The sequence below is a fragment of the Bidens hawaiensis genome, unplaced genomic scaffold (genome assembly GCF_021521415.1).
Source record: "Bidens hawaiensis isolate Kalapana, Puna unplaced genomic scaffold, B.hawaiensis_p1.1 tig00045626_1, whole genome shotgun sequence".
Classification (NCBI taxonomy): Eukaryota; Viridiplantae; Streptophyta; class Magnoliopsida; order Asterales; family Asteraceae; genus Bidens; species Bidens hawaiensis.
Window position 1 is genome coordinate 81471 of NW_027498139.1, and position 25108 is coordinate 106578.

Below are 25108 nucleotides of genomic sequence, written 5' to 3' on the forward strand. Positions count from 1 at the left end.
TTATTTAAAAAAATAAAATTAATTTTAGATAATACAAAAAAAAGAAACAAAAATATCTTTAAAAATGTGTGTTAGAAATAACAATAATAAATGATAACAAAATGACAAAAAGAAACAACAAAGATTCTAATTGTATTTATATAAAATTTAGAGCATGGGGTATGTTTTTAAATGAGAGGTATGTTTAGTAATACCCTTTTTTATTCATTTGTTTTCCCTATTTATTGTTCTTTGTAATTTACTAATGGTTTAAACAAGAAAAAGGTTGATTGTTTTCTCTAATATATACTCTTGTAATTCTTTTAGATTTGGTTCCTCTCGAATAGAACCGTATCATTACTGCTTTCATTGATCGACACCATGCATCCATGTCGCGAGAAACCGATAATTTCGGAGTCAGTCGTTTAATTAGCTTAAACCGTCGACAACAGTTACAAAGTGCGGTCTTCGAAGTTTGGACTTGCTCACTATCCAACTCACACCACAAGCTGAACAAACTAAACTACTCCTCGCCGTCTTAGCCAAACCCGAGTCTGTCGCACCCCCACCACCACCCTTCTAAACTGTGAACTAGTCCTTACCCTGTTTTCACCTTCCGATAAATAAGCTAACAAACTAAGGCATAAGATAACCAAGGAAAATTTATCGGTGCACCGCGACAAGCATTATCGTTTAAGTATATTGAATAGCATGAGTTATTATATCTCTTTTGTTAGCTTATTTCTAAGATGTTAGTTGATCAATTTGTTTTTCCTAACTGTTCGTTTCTTTATTAATGATTTAAACAAGAAAATTTTCAATTTATTTTGTCCCAAATACATATTAATTAAAGCTCAAATTACATTCGGAAGAACACATTGCCCGTCAATATCCTCCTAAGCTTCTAGCATTTTTTCCTCGGCTAAAGGATATTGGTAGAAAGACGCAACAATAGCATAAATGACAAGATTAACTGAGCTTAGCCCCACCAATGTCCAATAATATCGATCCAAATGGCTTTTATCTGATGTATGCTGAAACCAGTTAGGATTGTTGTCTATTTCACTCACCTTTCCCACAACATAAACCGATAAAACACCAGCCATGCTTCCTAATCCTAAGAAAACTTTTTGGAAATGCTTCAGATAAGTTTGCATCAACCTGTGATGATGGCGAGGTAGTTGGCCCTCGAAAAACCTTTCGATACTGACAGTTGCAATCCCTTCAACAGCTCCAAGAAGTAGAACTGTGGAAGTAAAAGAAATACACTAATTGACCCATGGTTCCTAATCACATGTAGTTTTCGAGTTTCCACAATTGCAGCAATAACGCAACATAATATGGACAGAACCATACTTAGGGCAATCCCAGTTGGCGGATGATACCTTTTTGGGAATGCGCTGCAGTCCCATGGATTATATTTATACATGACTTCAGATATTTTGGCGGAGATTTTATAAAAAAGTAAAAAGACAGGAATCTGGATATTTATGCTTCCAAGTTTGCGGTCCATGTGATTAGCTTGCTCCAGAAAGTAAGTATTTCCTAGAGACAACACCAGTCCGGTTCCAATGAACGTGAGTAACATTGGGACCATATGAATACAAGTCTTGGTGTCTTCTACTTCACTCACAGTACACAGTGTCCAGCCTTTTGACATTGCTTGATCTGGATATTTGATAGCCGCCTTGTTCAGCCAACTGCAGCAAAATTCATATTAATTTATGTGTTGCGTTTTAAATGCAAGAACAATAAGGAAACATAAAACCTGAGGCTGCTGGTGTGTTCAGTATTATTGTCATTATAGGGTTGTCTAAATGTTGTTACTTGTTGAAAATCTTTGAAGCAGCAGCTACAAAAACTCTAAGAGCAATTTTTACAGGGCTCCCCTCTGGCTTACTACTTGTATACTGTGAAGATCTGGTTAAGAATAAAACAGTTGCTGCGGAGGTACATATAGCCGGAATCCCAAATCGGATTGACCATGGTTTTATATATGGAAGTGCCACACCTCCACATATGATTACAAGCATTGTAAATATCATTCTTACCGTATCCATATCATCAAGTATACGTTTCAATTTATATAGAACTAATTTTGTTCGTGATTTTGCTAAAGTTTCCACAGGTTTAGCTCGGACTTCATCTCCAGATTCAGCTCGGGCTACATCTCCACATTCAGCTTGGTCTTCATCTACGGATTCTAAAGCCAGATTTTTTGTATGCTGGCCAGCCTGTCCGATTGCTATCAACGATAAGGAAGTATAAAACAGGACTTTTTGTGCGTGACCGATACATTCCTCCTTGTACTGGCTACAAGGGCCAAAGAAGGGTGGCGTTGACAAGGACAATAATCCTAATCCCTACATAAATTCATAATTAATTTCATATCATGTTTTCTTTTTAACATTGTAAAAAGAAATGGTATACACTTACGATACAGTAGGCAATGCTAGAGAGTACGAGCGTAAAGAAGTTGTTGGGCTTCAACGGTGGTTCGGAAAGAAAACGGATAAAGCTATTAAACCCGTTTTGATTAATAATTCGTTTCGATAGTTATTAATCAATATTAATAAACAAATATATAAACGAGTTATAAAAACGCAGCGGATATAAATGATTTAAACGAACCAAAAAAAAGAAACCCGAACCCGGATCCGATTACAACAATACGATTACGATTAGACGAATAAATAAATCAACCATAGTAAAGATGTCGATATACCTCGGTTATACACAAACCGGGAAGACACCGAGGGTTGACGAGAGATGCTAGGATGACACAATCCAAGATCCAATTGTTTCGGCAGGCGAACGGCGGCGACGGCGGCTGACAGCGGCGGCGGACGGCGGCTGTGCAACAGGCGGCAGCGGTGGACGGCGGAGAACAGTAGAGAAAGCAGTAGACGGCAGCTAGGACAGCAAGACAGCAACTCCTCAGCAACACAACAGCAGCAGCACCCAAAATCTTGTTCGCCGGAAAAACGGGGCTCGCCGGAGAAGAAGTACCAGGTCGCCGGAAAACTGATTTAGGTGTTTAAACAGTACCGGAGCTCGTGAATAGCTGCGGTGGTGTTTGTAGTGACTAAAAGGATGTGCGACTGTGGCTGTGTGGTGTCAGCGGCGGCCGGAATGGGCTCGCCGGAAAACGGGTGGCCGGATTTCGGCGCCGGAGTTCTTGTATGTGTTATGGTTTGTAATTATTTTAGGTTTCTTTTAAATAGTTAAAAGCTTATATATTTATAGTAAACATGGTTTAGGGTTTAACAATTAAACCAACTTGGGCTTGAGCCCAAATAACCAAACAAAGCCTTTTAATCAATATCAAGCCCACTAATTTATTGGGTCGGGCCTAATTAACATTTAAGTAGGCCATTATCTCGTCACCCCCAGTGTAACTCAGTCCGGGTCACATTCGGGTCGGTCGCGTTGACTTGACCCGAACCGACCATTAAATCCAACAGTCTCCCACTTGGACGGATTTGGGTCAAGTATCACAACGCTAACGGCCAGAGGCGTTCTAGCTACACATAGCTGTCCCCAACCGAATATGACATTTTAAATCCATAACCAAAGTATCTTGGAATACCTTATTGCATGATAATGAATTTATAGTAATCGTTGTCATATATCATTCCTGTATAAGACATCAATTGAACAATGAGACATGGATCATATCAATCTCATATAGTGTCCAATTATTGTAGTTCTCGATGTAGATTCAAAGTGGTCCATTCAAACACACAGTAAGTTTGGGTGAGGCCTCACACTTTACCAGTTTGAATTAACGAGGGCGCCAATATGTCTAACTGTTACATTTAAATGTAAGAGTACAGGATCCCATCTTGACTACATACAACTCCCACTGAACTCCAGAACATTCCCAACCAATGCCTTTATGGCTGGCAGTTACGCAACAGCGGTTGACATGATCAAAGAATATTCCTCGGTAAACGAAAGTTCTAATATGTATCTCAGGTCTAAGGATACTAAATGAGCATACTATTATCAAAACATCTTATGATCAAGATCCATGAAGATGATTTGATGCGAGTTACATCCAACGTCATTCATAATGAGGTCTGTGAGTTTGGAAGTCAACTGCTTGAGTCCAAAGTCAGAATAGTCTTAACTCAGAATCGCTCCCACGAGTCTGACCGACTACGGATAATTTAGAATACAATATTCACGGATTAAACGTATTAAAATGAACACAGTTGTATTATTCAACGTTTGCATTTAACCATTAAATCAAAAGTGAACAGAAAAGTACAACTGATTAAACGTTCATACATCCAAATACTAAATCAAAATAAACCACTAGCAAGTCTAAGCCCGATAGCATCTCTATGCTGATCATGCTTGTCCTGAGTCATCGGCTTCGTGAACGGGTCAGCTAGATCTTGATCTGTGTCTACTTTGCTTATCACGATGTCACCTCGTTACAATAATTCCCGAATAAGATGGAACTTCCTTAGAATGTGATTGGTTCTGTGATGAGACCTTGGCTCTTTGGCTTGAGCAATAGCACCTGTGTTATCACAGAATATCTCGATTGGTTTGTGAATACTCGGAACCACATCGAGATCGATGATGAACTTCTTCATCCAAGCAGCCTCCTTAGAAGCATCTGATGCAGCTATATATTCGGATTCGGTGGTAGAATCCGCCACTACACTCTGCTTGGAGCTCTTCCAATAAATAGCTCCTCCATTGAGAGTGAAAACGAAACCCAACTGTGAGCGAGAATCATCTCGGTTAGTCTGGAAGCTAGCATCAGTGTAACACTTTAAGTGAGCTCCTCTTCCACTCCCCTAAACACCAAGAACATGTCTTTGGTCCTATTCAAGTACCTTAGAATGTTCTTCACAGCAGTCCAATGGGCAATGCCTGGACTATGTTGAAAACGACTGGTCATGCTCAAGGCAAACGAGACGTCAGGTCTAGTACACAACATAGCATACATGATAGAGCCAACCGCAGAAGCATATAGAATTGCTTGTATACGTTTAGATTCAATGTCCGTTCCCGGAGATTGCGATTTGCTCAACACGGTTCCCTTAGTCATTGGAATAGCTCCTTTCTTGGAGTTTTCCATTGAGAAGCGTTCCATTACTTTATCTATGTAGGTACTTTGACTTAGCCCTAGAATCCGCTTAGATCTATCTCTATAGATCTTTATTCCCAGAATATATACGGCTTCTCCAAGTTCTTTCATTGCAAAACAAGATTCCAACCATTGCTTAACTTCCTTAAGCACAGGAATGTTGTTTCCAATGATCAGTATATCATCCACATACAAGATGAGGAATAATCTAGTGCTCCCACTAGCCTTTCTGTAAACACAAGGCTCATCTTCATTTTTGACAAAACCAAACAATAGATTTTCTCGTCAAAGTGAAGATTCCAGCTTCGAGATGCCTGCTTAAGTCCATAAATGGACTTGTTCAATTTGCAAACCCTATTAGGATATTTTGGATCGACAAAACCTTCAGGCTGAACCATATAGACATCTTCAGAAAGATGTCCATTAAGGAAGGCGGTTTTGACATCCATTTGCCATATCACATAATCATAGTATGCAGCAATAGCAAGAAATATCCTAATTGACTTAGTCATAGCAACGGGCGAAAAGGTTTCATCATAATCAACACCTTGAGTTTGAGTAAAACCTTTCGCGACTAGCCGTGCCTTATAGGTTCGTACATTTCCATGCATGTCGGTTTTTCTCTTGAAAATCCACTTGCTCCCTACTGCCCGACTATCGGGGGGTAGCTCAACCAAGTTCCAAACTTGGTTATCATGCATGGATTGCATCTCGGCGTTCATGGCATCTTGCCATTTCTTGGATTCCGTATCAAAGATAGCAGATTTGTAGTTAGTAGGCTCGTCCCCAGACTCGGCTACTAATAAGACTTCAGGACCATCTAGATAACATAACTATCTAGAATTTGGTACGGAAGTCCTACTACTTCTGCGAACGCTTGTGTTCACGTCTGATGTGTCAGCAACAATAACTTGTTGATCAAACGCTCCAACCTCCTCAGCGGTACTTTGTGATTCTTGAATCTCTTCAAGATTGATAATGTTACTTCCAGTTCCTTGACTAAGAAATTCTTCTTTAAGGAAGTAGCCTTTCCTCCTGACAGAAATCGTATTTGTATCAGGATGAAAGAAGTAATAACCGCTTTTGTAATAGTATCCGACGAAAACAACTTTTTCGCCGCGGGGATCAAGTTTGTCATCAGACTCACTTGTGATGTAAGCATCACATCCCCATACTCTAAGTTAAGACAATTTGGGTTTATTTCCCTTATGTCATATCTCATATGGAGTTTTGTCTATCTTCTTAGTTGGAGCTAGATTGACAATGCGGGCGGTGGTCATAAGGGCGTAACCCCAAAAGGAGTGAGGCAAGTTAGTTCTACACATCATCGATCGAACCATGTTTAGCAAAGTTCGATTTCTCCTCTCGCTCACGCCATTAAGTTGGGGTGTGCCAGGTGGAGTGAGCTGTGAAACAATTCCATGCTCTTTTAGATGAGTGATGAACTCTGTGCTGAGATACTCTCCACCTCGATCTGATCGAAGTATCTTAATGGTTTTATCAAGTTGTTTTTCCACTTCGCTTTGAAACTCTTTGAACTTTTCAAAAGTTTCGTGCTTGTGTTTCATAAGATACACATAAGCGTATCGACTATAATCGTCGATAAAAGAAACGAAGTATCTTTCATGGTTTCTAGTCATGGTTCTGAACGGTCCACATACATCAGTATGTATGAGTCCTAACAGATCACTTGCTCCTTCACTTTTATTAGTGAAGGAGTCTTTGGCGAGTTTGCCAGCTAAGCAAGACTCACAATTGTTGAAAGAGTCCGGTCCTGTGGATTCAAGAATCCCTTAGGATTGGAGTCTTTTAACTCTTGCCTTGTTTATGTGGCCAAGTTGGCAATGCCATAGAAAATTATCATTGACGCTAGTCTTGATACGTTTTGAAAGATGATATACGTTATTGTCAGGTTGAACATCAATCTAATAAATACCATTTCGAGGTTTAGCCTCAAAATAAAAGATATCATTTAAGTAAGCAAAAATAGCCATGCCATTAAGAACATACTTAAATCCTTGTTTAAACAACAACGAAACTGAAATGATGTTTCTGGTCAAGCCAGGAGCATACAAACAATTATTTAAAGGAAAAACTAGGCCAGATGGACAAGTAAAATGAAATACTCCAGTTTCCAGAACTGGTACTCTCTTCCCATCTCCAACAATGAGTTCCATGCTGCCTTTATTCAGTTTCCTCCACTTCTCAGGCTCCTGCAAGACATTAACGATGTGGTAACCACATCCGATATCAAATACCCATGTGTTGCTAGAGACAGTGAAAAGTTCAATAACGTATATGGAAATACCTCCAGAAGAGCCTTCACCATTTGCTCTCTTCTTCTTGATCTCAGCAAGGTACTCGGGGCAGTTTCTCATCCAGTGCCCCATTTGGTTGCATTTGTAGCACTTGCGCTCCTCAAAGGGCGGCGGCTTTTTCTTTGCAACTACCTTGTTAGTGTTGGTGGCAACATTGGCAGCAACAATAACTTTCTTCTTGCCTTTTCTCTTAAAACCCCGATTCTTTGGTTTTGGCTTTTTGACACCAGTAGATCGAATAATCAGAACTTGATTGGTCCTAGAAGAAATGTTCATCTCAGCCGTCTTGAGCATGTTATGAAGCTCCGACACTGTCTTCACCCAACCATTCATGTTGAAATTCATTACGAACTGGTCGTATGAGTTGGGGAGAGAGTTGAGAATGAAATCCGATGCCATCTCATCGGGCATGGGATAATCAAGTTTCTTGAGCTGATCGATGTGCCCCTTCATCTTAAGAACATGAGCACTGACGGAAGACCCCTCTGCCATCTTGCAACTGATGAGTTGTTTCATGGTGTCGAAACGTTCTTGACGGGCTTGTTTCTGGAACATGCCCTTGAGTTGCTCAAGCATCTCATAAACACCAAAGTCTTCCAAGCCTTTAGCAAGCTCAGAAGTCATGGTGGCTAGCATAATACAGGAGACCTCAGCCGAGTCATCCTTATGCTTGTCAAGAACTTTTCGTGCAGCGGCTGAGTTGTTTTCAGGCTCGGTTGGAACAGGTCCATCGAGAACATACAGGCGTTTTACCATGGTGAGAACAAGTCTCAAGTTACGGTGCCATTCGATGAAGTTGGTACCGTTCAGTTTATCCTTCTTAAGGATAGTCTTAAGGGCGTAGGGTGAGTATTCGTTTGACGACATCTGATTAATTTAAGCAAAAGTAAATTTAATTAGTATTTTCGACATTGTAGTCCTATTATTAATGACCCAATAACATTAATTAATTAGGAGTATGAGAATCTAGCTTCCAGTTATTAAAGGCAGCTGTAGCACACAACATTAATAAGTGGTTAGGCAGACTGACAACGATTGCCAATTGTGAATAGAGCACAACTCTCGGTTATGAGGCCTATAGAGACAACGATTGTCTGTATAGATACGTTTAGCCTCATCTTTACCAACTTTAAGTCTCCAGACAGCTTTAGCACGTAATAGGAGAGTAAAGTAATAGTTGTCCTAGTACCGTGACGTGTGAAAGGGCCGGATGTGTCAACGAAACGCTTTCACCTTGATGGGATAGGCTAGAAAACAAGTGCGGTGCGGTAGCTCCAAACACTCGAAATCTGGCAGTATGCCTCAAGTGTGACTTGTAGTAGGATTGACACAAACTATTGGTTTTAAATTGGGATTAATTTTAAAATTACCAAATATAGTAAAAGTCAAATTTTACTGTATTTATTATCGGGACAAATAGATGAACCCTTTCATCTCCCAGGACACTTAGTTTTAGATGACCTATTAAAAACTAAGTTTGTCGCGATATGACTAACCAATTTTAGGTTAATAGAAAATAACTTATTAGTTTTGGAAATCAAAACGTTTTTAATTTGCAAAACATAATTGGTTAATAAAATGTTTATTTTCAAATTTATTTGGTATTAGGTTGGTGATATTATAATCCTATTATAAACAAACCAAGCAACCACAAATAGCAAATAACAATAATATGTAAATCCTTATGGCCAAAAGTTGATCGGTCTCGCTAGAGCCAATTAGGGAGACCGATCGGGTCAAGGGGTTCACAACACAAACAACCACAAGGATGGACTTCTCCGTGCATCCCGTCGTCTTGTCCGAACTCCCACTAACTCTAAAAAGTCCTTGAGCTCGTCCTCGGTTATCTTCGCGTCTTCTTAATTACAAATTTATAAACTAACAACATATTGTCCTATTACAAACTTGAACCATCTTTATGGCCAAAAGAAAACCGAAAAATAAATAATAGCCTTTTTACAACTTTTGAACCAACCATATGGCCAAAACAAGCTCAAACACCAAACACAACCAAACAAACACATAGGTCGGGGCCGGATTTACATATCTTAAATAAACGAATTTCGGGTCGTTTTGACTTTGTCAAATAAAATAAACAAAACTTTGACCAACTCAAAATCACCCGAAAATAAATCTAGATCTATAAACTTTAAACGATTTAAAGTTTAAGATGTAGATCCGGTTTTAAACGAACCGGGATCGACTCGTACGTTGTAACCGCGGCTCTGATACCACTGTTGGGTTTCAACGGTGGTTCGTAACGAAAACGGATAAAGCTATTAAACCCGTTTTGGTTAATAATTCGTTTCGATAGTTATTAATCAATATTAATAAACAAACATATAAACGAGTTATAAAAACGCAGCGGATATAAATGATTTAAACGAACCAAAAAAAAAAGAAACCTGAACCCGGATCCGATTACAACAATACGATTACGATTAGACGAATAAATAAATCAACCATAGTAAAGATTTCGATATACCTTGGTTATACACAAACAGGGAAGACACCGAGGGTTGACGAGAGATGTTAGGATGATACAATCCAAGATCCAACTGTTCCGGCAGGCGAACGGCAGTAGACGGCGGCTGTGCAACAGGCGGCGGTGGCGGACGGCGGAGAACAGTAGAGAAAGCAATAGACGGAAGCTAGGACAGCAAGACAACAACTCCTCAGCAACACAACAGCAGCAGCATCCAAAATCTTGTTCGCCGGAAAAACGGGGCTCGCAGGAGAAGAAGTACCAGGTCACCGGAAAACCGATTTAGGTGTTTAAACAGTACCGGAGCTCGTGAATAGCTGCGGTGGTGTTTGTAGTGACTAAAAGGATGTGCGACGGTGGCTGTGTGGTGTCAGCGGCGGCCGGAATGGGCTCGCCGGAAAACGGGTGGCCGGATTTCGACGTCGGAGTTCTTGTATATGTTAGGGTTTGTAATTATTTCATGTTTTTTTTAAATAGTAAAAAGTTTATGTATTTATAGTAAACATGGTTTAGGGTTTAACAATTAAACCAACTTGGGCTTGAGCCCAAATAACCAAACAAAGCCTTTTAATCAATATCAAGCCCATCTAATTTATTGTGTCAGGCCTAATTAACATTTAAGTAGGCCATTATCTCGTCACCCCCGGTGTAACTCAGTCCGGGTCACATTCGGGTCGGTCGCGTTGACTTGACCCGAACCGACCATTAAATCCAACAGAAGTTGTAGGTTCCCAGCCGGATCTACACGGAAATATCTCGTTCTACGTAGGTGCGGAATCCTTACGTAAGACGATACGAGCGTAGAAGCGATATACGTTAAACACAAGCAAACACACGTTACAATACGCAAACAACACGTTGTATTGCAACTAATAACACGTGATCTCTCAATCACCAATTACACGTACTGAATTGTTAAAAACAAAATAAGCCGTAAACAAGAATATATAGTTATTGACAACTTCGCCAAACAGGCTAGGCGAAGTTGTTGATAACTTCGCTTGTCCACAAGTTCGCTTCTATTAGGCGAACTTATGAGACAAGTTAATTAAAACATCAACACAAATCAAACTAACACGATTACAGACACTAGATACTGAACTACTGACATCATGCACCAACAGACTCCCCCTTGGCAGTAGCTTCATATCTCTATCTTCATTCACGTGTCTCGTAATCCCAAAACTCTCGTATCTCCCGTCTTCAAGCATGAACGTCTTCTCGTACACAAACGGAAACTACTCTTTGGTATTTCTTGGCTTCTTCCTTCCAAGCAGGAATGTAAAATATCTTTTTCTCATTCAGCACCTGCAAGTCTGCTTGAGACAAATTCACTAAGTGCATAGGATCATACACTCTCAGCAAATCTTGTTCATCTTCATCCTCCATCACTGCCTCAGCCGTTTCACTATCAACGTACCACCATTTCAGATCCTTTAGCACATCCTTGGGCATTTGTTTCATCGGCACTTCTTTTAGACACTGGATCGGCTTATACTTCATTATCATCCAAGGCTTGCCATCAGCTCTCATGCCTCTGTCTTTATCTTCAACTAGCTTTCCTTTCTGCGGTTTCAACAGCTCGAACTTTTTCTCCTTTATGCTTTCTTTCCAGACTATCTTCCCAATAATCCTAGCTATGTTATCATCACTCCTGTTTATCAACCCCAACTTGGCTAAGTCCCTCACCTCACACTCAGGCAAAGTATTCAACGACCTCAACAATCTCTTGAAATACTGAACTCCATCATAGCGTTTAATCACAAAGAGCCTCAACTGCTCATCATATAACCAGCAAATAATCCCCTTTTTCGATTCAGCATATCCTTTGATGTTGTAACTTTTCTTGAACATAGTAGGGACCGCCGGTTTCTTAGTCTTTATGAACCACTGAGCGTAGCCTTCTTTCCATCTCGGCTGCTCTTCCCATTCAGTCTCATTACATTCCGTATCTTGACCCAAATCTGACTTTTCAACTTTGGGAATTTCATGCTCAATGTTATCCTCCACAATCTCTCCTTCTTCAACCTCACTGTCAATCACAATATCAGCCCCAATTTTCTCAATCTCCTCAAACGATAACACGTCGTCATCACCTGTAACATCATCATTCAACACCTCCTCAGCATCCACTACCACCACGTCATCACCCCCCGATCCGCCAGTTGCACCAGTTGACTCCCCCTGAGTTGTGGAAGTCCCAAGAGCTTGTTCAGTTCTTGGCAACTCTCCACCTGCATCTTTTGATGCATTGGGATCATCATCTCGATCGTTTCTCTTCTTCATCCTCAGCTCGTCACCCTTACAGCTCGTCTCCCCCTGAGATGCCAAGAACTGTTTCAAGGCATCAAAAATTTTACCATGCTCAATCAGGAGGGACGAATGAATTTGATTCTCTGCAACGAGGCGCTGAATAGCGTGAATTTGGATCAGATTTACTCTTGACTGTTCTGCCACGACCCTTTCAAGAGCTGCTATTATTTCCTAGTCGGATATGGTTACGTCGAAATCAAACCTCATATGTGAAATGTCTTGAGCGTACGGAGGAGGGATTCCCAAGGTAACCGGCACATCAGAAACAGATGGAAACATAACCGCAGGTGGTATCGTAACAAACAACCCTGCAGTGGCAACAACCGTTGACTCAACAAACCTTGCAACGACCTCCGATGGAGTAAGGGTTGGAGGGGGCAAGGACACAATCTCTGGAGCCGGGAGTTGAAATGTAGTGGGTGGTATGCCAAAGGAGGATGAGGTAGTCAACACGGGAACACCCGAGGTGATCGATCCTGTAACTGCCAATGATGTAGGGACCATAGTCATACCAGACAGTGCGGGTGGCGAAAAACGAACCACCCTCGAGCTCTCACCAGCTCCCGATCCTTCACCCGTTCTCGCCCTTCTTGCCCGGCGAACCAACCGATGCAAATCCTCCTCAAAATCTGATTCACTATCATCTGTGTCTCTCTTTTTCTTCCCATGAATTCTTTCTTGAGTAATCAATATCTGTCTTGCTTCAGCCACATCATCGTTTGAGGAATAAGAATCAGTTCTTTCAAAATCAGCCACAGTCGTAGCTGCCAGCGACACATCCACACTTGAAACCTATGCAGCCGAGACCTGTACCTCTTCCTCTAGATCAACACGTTCCATATCGAAAAATCCTTGGCCGCCAAAAGCAGCTTCTAGATCGACGTGTTCCTCCGGTGCCACAACAGGAGCAGCAGGAAGAGATTGCTGTACCACAGGTGGTCGTTGAGGTGCTCCAGCCTGTTGCGGTGCCGGATCCCGAAACTCGTCCCCACGAGCGGCAACATACTCCGGGTTGATCAAGTACCCAAATAACGGAGTATGTCGAGGACGGAGCTCTGGTTTACTTCTGGCACTTGACGATCTACATTGGGCGAAGATCCTCTTGCTAACACTCTCCACATATCTAATCGGACGGCGCTGAGGTAACGTGGGAGCCACGTGATTCAAGATCATTTGAAGGAATCTTGGATACATCAAGAATCTCTCACGCGCCACCCCTCGTCTTTGACGGTCTATTTCGTAGAACACCATCTGACTAAAGCTATAACGCTTGTTGTAAGTCAGTGCTGTCATCGCCGACTGCATCGTCGCACCCATTCCATTCGTACCAACCTTTCTGCCCGACATGCACACGATCATCACGTGCATGAGAAAGCGCCATTGATCTAACAGAAATCCCTTGCGTCTCTGAGTATCCCCCAATGGACCAGAATAGCCCATTCTTAGAAAAGCACCATCTCTGAATGGAGCCACGAAGTCTGTAGGGTCATCTCTCGTTTCATCCCCAAACTGCAAAGCAACCCTTATCTGCTCAGAAGAGAACTGCACTTCCTGATTGTTAACCGTTGCACGCATAACTGGTGGCTCAACCCTGCAATCATACTCAACAGTCTGCCAGAAATCTTCTATGTTTGGTAAAGAGATGGCAGAGTTGTAGTAATAGCGTGGAAGATACGCGAGCGGATAAGAAAAGAGATGATCTCGCGATAATCATCTACACCTCTCGCATCCGGGTCCAACGTGATGTACATGTTATGCCCCGGGAAAAACTGACGGTTGTTGTCTCCACATTCGTCACCACCGGCACCACCGGCTCCTGCAACAGCTGCCATATCTGCAACCCAAATGGTCTAAGTTAGAGAAACGTCGAGGCAAATCGTAACTTCTCTTATTACCATGAGCGAAGTTAAGATAAACATTAGTGTGCAAGCGAAGTTAGACATAGGGCGAAGTTGATCACAACTTCGCCTATACAATAACTTCGTTTGATAACAGGTTAACATTTAAATAAAATTTAAGGCATCAGGCGAAGTTAAGCCTTAGGCGAAGTTAAGGATAACTTCGCCCAATCATAACTTCGCCCTTGATTAATTAAAGTTTTAAAGTAACAAGTGAAGTTAATCCTTAGGCGAAGTTAAGAATAACTTCGCCTAAACAATAACTTCGCCTGAACTGAAACGGCAAAGTTATAGAAGGCCAGACGAGATGAATTTGATAATTTGATGATTGTGGACTCTTAAACACATGATTTTATGGAGATCTAGACGATCAAGATGATTACGACCACGTGACAATAAGTTTGAAAAGCGGGTGCTGAGGGTTTGAATGAACGGGGACAGAAATCGGATCAAAACAACCTTTGATTAACGCCATTGACATAGATTATAAGTTAGGGCAACACTACACACCTTAACACGGATTGAAATTGATTAATATTAAGGTTTGATTCACAAGACAACTTCGCCGAGGGTTAACAGGTGATAAGTTCGCTGGGCTTTTGAAAAAGTATGAAGTGTTTGACTAGAAAGTTCCTTTATATATGGTCAAAGTTATACAGGCGAAGTTAGGGTTAACTTCGCTTACCCCTTAACTTCGCCTGTTTAATAAGTTCGCCTACTAACATAACTTCGCGTGTTATGAAATTTACGCAACAGGCCCTTATAATTAGAACGTTATGCCATTAACTTTTAAAACTTCCTTTAAAGAGTAAAATGTTACAATCAACTACCAAGTAACCAGGTATAAAACCATAAAACGACATAAGTAAAATAAAATCTAGAAATAAAGAACACGGGATCAAATTTCAGTCTTGTCGGGGACTAGCATGTTTTTAGAAAAGATCCTAACAGGAATCATACTAATTATGTGACTGTCACATAGATCCATGATCAGCTGTATTATGACATAAAGAAACAGGTTGTAAGCAGGTAAACAACTTAGTATGGTTTTCATCGCTTCAGTGATACGGGTTAGGTTCAATTTAGCTCAAAATATAAATGAACACCACATCAGAGATTGTGATGCCTCCTATCTACTCTCAAAGCTTATTTGGCTTTCCCCAAGTCACCCCGAGTTGACCTCGACCCGTAGTGTCTGATTAAGCTGTAAATACATCTTGATTATTTAGTGTCTTCGTCTCGTTCTCGGTCTTGCCTCTTGAGTGATAAGTATAACATCATAGACTTCAGAAGGCTTAATAATAATAATTTTTTTTTAAATACTTACATAGTCTTAAGCTGTAGACTACTGCAAGTCCCGAATCTGGATCACTGCAGTTTCTTGACACACTATCTTCTCGCGAATCAGAACACTCACGGGCTCGTGTATGACTGGGAATCACTTTTCTGCCTATCATTCGGAAAGATATATATGGAGACATATACAACTCTTGATGAGTTATCCCTTAAAATCGAGAGAATTTAGTTAGTATCACTTCTACTTTTAGGCACCATAAAAAGCTACCATAACATACAATGACTGTTCTAGAGTCTTTTAAGCCTAATAACTTCACTAGTTAAGCACACAGAAATAGTTTGTGTATCACTTTCCAAGGTTGGATCAATTTTCATATAAACATTGTAAAGACACTTCTTACGAAGTAGTAGACTTGAAAAATTATTTCATCTCCCTCAAAAATATTTGAAGTTCTATCGCCCCGTTCAAGTCAAAGTCATCAGGTAAACGGCTATCCTGAAGATCCAATGGGTCAGCTGGACCGACCACATACGAATATGCGTCCTTTTAACAAAGTATGAACGACTAATTTTCAGCGAAGGAATAAAACACATCGGAAACCGCCCCGGTCACTTTCAGTCATCTGGTTAATGGCTATCCTCATAATCTACTTGTAGAAGTGAGGACCAAACATATCCGAAGATATGTCCTTCAAACTGAAGCAACCGACATAATTCTAAGCGATATTGACTTTTTTTTTTAAGTAAAAACTAAAAATACGGTTACTCGGGAGTGATAATCCCATTTAGCTCAACAAGGTTTTGAAAACGAGTTCTGTCAAATGCTTTAGTGAACAAATCAGTGAAATTATCTAACGAATCAACCTTTTCGAGCACTACTAATTTCTTCTCAGCACAATCCAGTATAAAATGATGACGAATGTCAATGTGTTTAGTTTTGCTATGCTTTACGGGATTGTTAGTTACTGAGATAGCAGCAGTGTTATCTATACAGATAGGAGTATGAGTGAAATTCAGACCGTAATCGCGCAATTGCTGTTGTATCCAAAGAACCTGGGAGCAGCAGTTCGATGCTGCCATGTATTTTGCTTCACAGATAGAGATGGCGACTGAGGTCTGCTTCTTGCACTGCCATGACACTAATCTGCCTCCAAGAAACTGGCATCCACCTGTTGTTGACTTCCGATTCTGATTGCAACCTCCATAGTCATAATCCGTGTAAGCGACCAACTCCAAGTCTCCCCCTTTCGTGTACCACAACCCTAGCTTAGGCTTGCCTTTGAGATACCGCAATATCCTCTTCACACCCTTTATGTGAGATTCCTTTGGGTTTGCCTGAAACCGAGCACAAAGACAAACTGCAAACATAATATCAGGTCTAGATGCAGTTAAATACATTAAAGAACCTATGATTGCCCGATATAGGGTGGGGTCCACGTCTACATCACTGTCTGAGTCAGCACCCAGTTTGTGGTTGACGCAAAGTGGAGTATCAAATGGAGTGCTGTCCTCCATCTTGAAGCGTTTGAGAACGTCTTGGACATATTTAGTCTGATGAATGAACATCCCATCTTTCTTCTGATCGACCTGCAATCCTAAAAAGAAAGTTAATTCACCCATTGCACTCATTTCAAAACCTCTTTTTCATGACGGCTTCAAATTCCTGACACATGGCGACTTTTGATTTAGCAAAGTTGATGTCGTCCACATAGACTTGAACCAAAAGAAAATCTTCCCCTTTTCTCTTGACAAACAGTGTGCAGCCGATCTTTCCTCTTTCAAACCCATTCTCAAGCAAGTAATCAGATAAGGTTGCATACCAGGCACGAGGGGCCTGATGTAGTCCATATAACGCTTTACTTAGCTTGTACACGTGATCAGGAAAGTCTGGGTCAGGAAAACCTGGAGGCTGCTCAACGTACACAACTTCATCGACTATACCGTTAAGAAACGCACTTTTCACGTCTAACTGGAACACCTTCATCTCATTGTGAGCAGCAAATGCCAAAAACAGTCGAATCGCTTCCAATCTTGCCACAGGAGCAAACACTTCATTGTAGTCGATCCCTTCTTGCTGATTAAAACCTTTTACAACCAGCCTTGCCTTGTTCCTGATGATTATACCTTTTTCGTCTCTCTTGCATTTGAAAACCCATTTTGTGCCAATCGCATGCACATTCTTCGGTTTTGCAACCAATTTCCAAACCTCCATCTTCTCGAACTGGGCTAATTCTTCTTGCATGGCTTCGACCCACGAGCTGTCCTTTAGAGCCATTTGATAGTTCTTTGGTTCAATCTGGCTAATGAAGCAGGTGTACAAGCACTCGTTAATGATACCTGTTTCTTTGAGGCTTGCGTAAACACAGGTGTCCTTATTCAAGCTTCGTCTTGTTTGTACACCATCAGACAGATCACCTATCACGTTCTCCAAAGGGTGATATTTATGAACTCCAGTAGTCGGAACCGAACTGACTTGCAGATTGTCTTCCAGGTTCGAAGATAGTTCATCAATGGGCGATTATTGTTGAGAGTGAAAAGGATTGAAGAATTCGTCTTCTGTAGAGGCAGCAGGGGTATCAACAGCATTTGACGAGGAAGGTTGATCTTCGTCATACTGCGGTCGTTGCACAAAATTTTCTTCCTCATCATAAAGAATCTGCGTAGCAATTCTCTCATCAACTTCTGCACACTCCAAGGAAGGCATATTAAAAGATTTAAAAAGCTTATCATAGTCGAAAGCCTCAGCGGGTCCCGTGCTTGGTTTTGGTGGTTTGTAACTTGTGATGTCAGTATTACACACCAACTCAACCTTGCTGGTCGATAGGTTAAAGACTCGTCTGTTGGGTGTCCCAACTACATATCCGACTAAAATACCTTCGTCGGCTTTCTCACCAAATTTTGAGTTCGTCTTTAATATCGAACACGGAGACCCGAATGGTTCGAGACCATTCAAGTTAGGCTTTCTACCATGCATAAGTTCATAACATGTTTTATTCAATCTTTTAACAGTTAAAACTCGATTAAGGATATAACAAGCTGTTGCAACAGCTTCAGCCCAGAACACCACAGGAAGTTTAGCATCGGCCAGCATGGTTCTGGCTCCTTCAATTAGCGTCCTGTTCTTCCTCTCAGCCACCCCATTTTGTTGCGGAGTATACGGGGCGCTGTACTGGTGGTCTATCCCTTTCTGTAAGCAAAACATCTCCATCTGGTAGTTTTTGAACTCTGTCCCATTGTCACTCCGGATGTATTTAACTTTTCTCCCCACGATATTCTCAACCTTGGTAATCAAGTTAATTACCAACTGAACTGTTTCATCTTTTGTCTTCAGAAAATATACCCAAGAGTATCGAGAGAAATCATCAGTTATCACCAAGCAGTACGATGTTCCACCTAGGCTTTTTACATTTACGGGACCGAAGAGATCCATGTGAAGTAGGTCTAGGGTACAGACTATTGAATTGATCTTCTTGGTGTGATGAGATTTCTTGTGTTGCTTTCCCTTTTTGCACGATAAGCATTGGTCTTCAAAGTTGAAATTTTTTAAGGGAACACCAAGCACCAGCCCATTCTTGACAATGTAGTTCATTTTTCGAATATGTATATGCCCCATTCTTCGATGCCATAACTCGGACTGCGATTCAGTTGCTTTTGACAAAAGACATGATTCTTCTGTTGCCATCTCAGTCGACCTCATGTCCATTACATATGTATTCTTTTCCCTTGGAGCCTTCATCACTATCCATGCTTCTGGTATCTTGAAACCAGGATACAGTACAATCGCTTCATTTTTGGTAAAGTGCACAGTGTAATCTTTGTCACAGATCTGAGACACACTCAGCAAATTATGCTTCAGCTCTTCAACGAAATTCACCTTTTCTAACTTCATTTTACCATTAGTCACCATCCCAATCCCAGTAATTCTACCACCACTCTCTCCAGCAAAACTTACTCTGCCTCCCTGAACAGGTTTCCATTCGTGTAACAAATTCTTGTTACCAGCCATGTGCCGGGAACAGCCGCTATCCACAACCCATAGATTGTTTGCAGCCCTATTCAACTGTTCCTGCACGATTAAAGCAAAGGATTAAAATCTGGGGACCCAAGACCTATTGGTCTTGGGTCGATTAAATCTGTTAAAAGGCATCCCGTACTTTGGCTGTCCAAAGTTAGTATGAGAATGATTTCTGTAAGTCATAAAAAGATACCTTCTTGTAGATTGACTATGAGGCCAACCAAACCTTCGTGAATTAAATGAGTTATAACCAGTGGTTTGATTGTTAGCATTGAAAAACTGATATTGACATCTTTGAAATCTTGGTTTAGTCCAATGTCTGAACATTGGTGAGTTTGCATTTTTACCCTTATAATAATCATTGTTCGGTTTATTCTCAGTTTTCGGAGGCCTCATACCTCTTAATCTCTGATTTAGAGGACAATCAGCAATCATGTGTCCTATTTGATTGCATCTGAAACAACTCATGTGTTCAACTTTCGTCTCAACAGTTGTTTCAGATGTTGAGGTTGCATTACTACCCGTTTGTCTAACATATGGAGGGACATACGGGTTTAGAGGGGAATTCTTTTCAGTAGGTTTATATTTCTCCCCACGTCTTAGTAACGCTACCTCTTCTTTTGTCTCACTAGATTCGGATGTCTTGTCCGAATCTGATGAGACAGGACTTGGAACAGAAATCTTAACATTCGAAACAGGCTTACTCATTTCCTTTTTACTCAACTCTGGTTTTTTAATTGAAACTTTGACAGGAACTGTCTGACTAATCTCAACATCAACAGATTTCTGAGTGCTAGGATCATATGTATAATTATGATTATAAGGTGGTGGAACTTCAGAATATCCAATTCCTCCCCTTTTAACTGGGGAACGTTGATCACTTACGAGGTGATCAAGTATTGCAGAGGAATTTCTAAACTGCTCAAGCTTTCTGTTTAGTTCCACCACTTTCACCTGGTAATCAGCTATATGTTTATCCCTTTCAGCAATTAGTTTGGTTTTCTCTTCTAACACTTCATAGCTAAGATCAATTACTTGTATTTTTTCAGCAAGACTTGCTTTAAGACTTCTAATATCTTTTTCACTAGCCTTAATCTTTACTGAATAACTATTTTCTCAAGTTTTAGTGTAATGATGATCTTCTTTTAACGTTTTAAATTGAGAGTCCAAACTAACAAACTGATCAGTTAATGTTTTCAATTGTTCAGACAGATTTTCACATTGCATACAAGGGAGTTCAGAACTTACCTCAGAGAGCTGATCATTCACCTCTGCCATATAAGCTTGATCTTCTCTTGTCTCTCTGTCGTTTCCTTCAGTTTCGATGTTAACCAAGTTGGCCTGTTCGAACACTTCCTCAACCTCCAGATTCCAATTGTATCCCCCGTTCTGTCTGGATACCATCGCCCTATTCTCATTACTTCCCCCATTCGGTTGTCCTGGCCTGTTCTGACTACGTTCTACTCTTTCATTTGTGCATTCTTTAGCAAAGTGGCCATTCTGTTGACAGTTATAACACCGGACCTTTGACTTATCAAAACCTGGTTTTTCACCAACGAACTTTCTACCAGTTTTCTTCATAAACCTTTTAACTCTTCTTACTATCATCGCCATCTGCCACTGCAGATCCATCTCTTCCAGATCATCAGCATCGATCTGATCATAGTCTTCGTCTAAAGTTGCAGGGTCAACAATTTTACCTTTGATGTAATTTTCGTAAGAAGCAATGAAAGATGCATAGAGAGCAAACTGTTGTTCAGCAGATTTAACGCTCATAGGCATCTGAGAGTAGTTGTTGTTCAGAACATTTGAAGAAAAACTACCAGTTGTTGCTTGAGGTTTAGAAGAATTTGTTCCACCAGCTACGAAGCATACATCACCATCCATGTTGAGAGTTACATGACCATCATGAGTTGAGTTAGAGCTTGAGTCTCCCTTTGAGTAGTAAGCATTTGATTCTGACTTTGAACTTGAACTCGAAGTAACTTTCGCACCATACATTCCCGGATCCTGAACCTGATCAGTTGGTGTCTCTTTTCGAACCATGTTAAGTTCAAAAGTTCGTAGTTTATTGACTGCTGTTTCCAAGTCGATGTTCGCAAACTCTTTGTCCTCTCTCATCAAGACAGTGTACATTTCCCATTTCGGTGGGAGAGTATCAAGAAGTTTTTATATGATCTCTTCTTCTTTATAGTCAATTGAATAGTTTCTGAGTTCGGTCATCAAGTGGTAATACCTTGTGATGATATCATCAAGTGACTCATTCTTCAGATACTTGAACACCGAGAATTGGGTTTTGAGTAGCTTAATCTTGGATGCACGTATCCCCACATTACCTTCATATCGATTTTCAAGCGCTTCCCATAGCTCTCTGGCGGTTTTATATTTCCTGAAGGTGTGAAGAATCTCTTGTGGAAGAGCCATTGTTATCGCAGCATGAGCTTTGCTTTCAACCTCATACATCTTCTTTTCTTCCTCTTCCATCTTATTGTATTTCTTTATTTGTTCACGACCCTCAAACAAAGCCGTTGGTGGAATGTATCCATCTTGAATGCACACCCACATCTTAGCATCTTGATATTTAACATATTGTTCAAACCGATCTTTCCAAACAACAAAATCGGTACCCTTAAGCATTTTCGGAGCCTTAGTAGCTGAACCTGCTTCCACCTCCATTTTCACCAGTTCCGTAATATTTATAGAAGTCATCTTTGGGAAAAATACGAATGAACACTCAAAGAAACTAAAAATAATTTATTATTCTGAATAGTACAGTAGGCGAAGTTTTTCTTAACTTCGCTTAAGAGTAACTTCGCTTGAATACTCAACTTCGCTGACCTTAACTTAGCTTTCTTCACAACTTCGCCTGATGTTAACTTCGCCTGATGACAACTTCGCTTAAGATAAGCGAACTTGTGAGGTAGGCGAAGTTAATGATAACTTCGCTTAATCTTATATCTTCGCCTAAACCCTACAAACAGTGGCGGCAACTTCGCCTGATGAACACAATGTTTTTGCAGGTTTGATTTTGGCGTATTACGAGGTATTCGAAGGTGTAATGGGTTGTTTTTTATGGAGGGAGGTGAGTAGAACACAAAAACCCGGTATTTTAACGTAAACTCGTCCCGCGAATAGTCGAACAGAACGATTTCAACACCCGTGTGATAATCCCGAACCACACAATCACGAGCAAACGCTCTGATACCAATTGTAGGTTCCCAGCCGGATCTACATGGAAATATCTCGTTCTAAGTAGATGCGGAATCCCTACGTAAGACGATACGAGCATAGAAACGATATACGTTAAAACACAAGCAAACACACGTTACAATACGCAAACAACACGTTGTATTGCAACTAATAACACGTGATCTCTCAATCACCAATTACACGTATTGAATCGTTAAAAACAAAATAAGCCGTAAACAAGAATATATAGTTATCGACAACTTCGCCTAACAGGCTAGGCGAAGTTGTTGATAACTTCGCTTGTCCACAAGTTCGCTTCTATTAGGCGAACTTGTGAGACAAGTTAATTAAAACATCAACACAAATCAAACTAACACGATTACAGACACTAGATACTGAACTACTGACATCAAGCACCAACAGAAGTGACCCAAGGCAGTATTAGCAAACAGGGATAACGCAATGCCCAAAGACGGTGTGATCCCATTAAAAATGTTTATGATACCAGCAGAATGTGTAGTGCTTAAGTTCCAGACATCTGTTAAATAGTTCATCATCACAAATAATGCAAATGTAGATAACCAGTCCGTACATTCTAGTACTGCATTTGAGGAAGGATAACAAAAATTTAGAAACAACGAAAATAAGGTGATTTAAGTTAACTACTTCAAAATATATATGGCTTAACAAAATATAAGACCTAATTAACCAAAAAAAAACTTTGATTATTAGATTATGCAAAAAGAGAACTACACGTTGAGGCATAAATAATTGTATTATGCTTAAGCATTTGAAAATATCAACTATGATTCAGTGACGGGTCCAGGAAATTTTCTCACAGGGTCGGAAAATTTTTTTATCTGTACATAATTAACCATCGCTATATAAAATTTTTTTTTGGTCCGGTTCGACCATCGGGTCGGGTCGAATTGCGTCGGTCATATATATAGAAAAAAATGATAATCAAACAAAGAATTATATAACAAAAAAAAGTACGAGAAACTTTATTATAAATGCATAATTATTGAATAATATATCTAGCTTTGTTATATACGAGCTTTCATTTTCTTAAATCTAACCAAAACATCATCTAGTTTGACATTTAAAAGCAGGTTGTTTTTTAATAAAATAAATAAAATCATCGTTTAAACTCTCATCATCCATATGATTACGCAAATTGGACTTCACGTACTCCATCGCCGAAAAGTAAATTTCAACGCATACGGTTGCAATGAGTAATAATGATATGAGAGGTAACTTCAATTAACGAATAAAAATACACCAATGCAAATGAAGTAAGTGAGCAAAATAATGTATAGCCGAAACATTTTTTTAGATCAAAACACTTAATCCATTAAATTTACCTGACATATTACTTCCGCCATCATACTTTTTTTATTTAATTTGCTTAAATGTAGATTAAGTTGGGAGTTTGAGACTTGTGTTTAAAAATTGAGCATAGAGTAATTAAGCATTTGAGCTTAAACTTGTATTTTAACTATTTCCTACTAAACTCAAATTTAGTTGGTATATTATTTATATACATTTATATAATTAAAGTTGTAAATATGTCAAAAAAAAAATTATTGGGGTCCTCAAATTTCATAAGGTTATTCTCGAAATCCCAACAGGGTCATTGTGCCGTCCTCGAAATCACACAGGGGTCGGGGTAAAAACTATACAGGGATCGGTCGAGATTTTAACACATATATACTAGTAAAAGAAATTTTCACAGGGAACGGAGGACCCCCCCCCCCACCTCAAAGTGTGGCTACTCCATTGACTATGAAGGGTATGACCTGACTCTAACCCGAAACCCATGATCCAAGGGATCTGGATCATGTGGGGACCTGTTCCACGGTTATATTAGTCACTAATCCTTCTTGATTTGCGCTTGTTGGTGTATTAGTTATTGGGTCTTAAAACATGTATATTTTACCTTATGGTAATTTAGGTTGTTAAACATAAACTTATGTAATATGAGCTGAAGCCATGGTTGCAAAAACCGTGCCTAGGCACTACGAGTAAACCTGGAGTACTCCCCACCTAGGCCGAGTACTCGGTGAGTAATTTCCGAGTACTCTCCGACAAAGTTGAGTACTCGTCTGTCAACAGACTTAGAAGCGCCTAGCGTCTTCGGTAACTGTAGGCGTAGTGTACGTCAAACCCTGGTACGACCTTTATTTATTATATTATGTATTATATTATATTATTATTATTGCCTACTAACTAGGCCCATTGGGTTGGGGTTTGTGGAGGTAACCCCTAACCGGGTCTGGCTTAATAAAGGTTAAGGTTTCATGATAGTGACCATGGAGTTTCTATATAAAGAGCTTTCATCATTCATTTGAATGACCTTTTCTGGACACTTGGCTTCCAATATATTTTTATGTCTGTAAATAAGAGGAAACTCTTAGTAGTCACCTCTACTCCCCCATTTTTTCATGACAGATCCCGAGCAACCGAAGAAGAAGATCAAGACGTCGGTTCGTTCATCTCGAAGACGGG

The 25108-nt window shown here is 40.2% G+C and overlaps 1 pseudogene; it reads right to left on the reverse strand.

Annotated features, from left to right (window-relative positions):
- Positions 1-851: 851 nt before the first annotated feature.
- On the reverse strand, positions 852-23971 carry LOC143595886 (protein NRT1/ PTR FAMILY 5.5-like; annotated as a pseudogene).
- Between the last annotated feature and the right edge of the window lie 1137 nt (positions 23972-25108).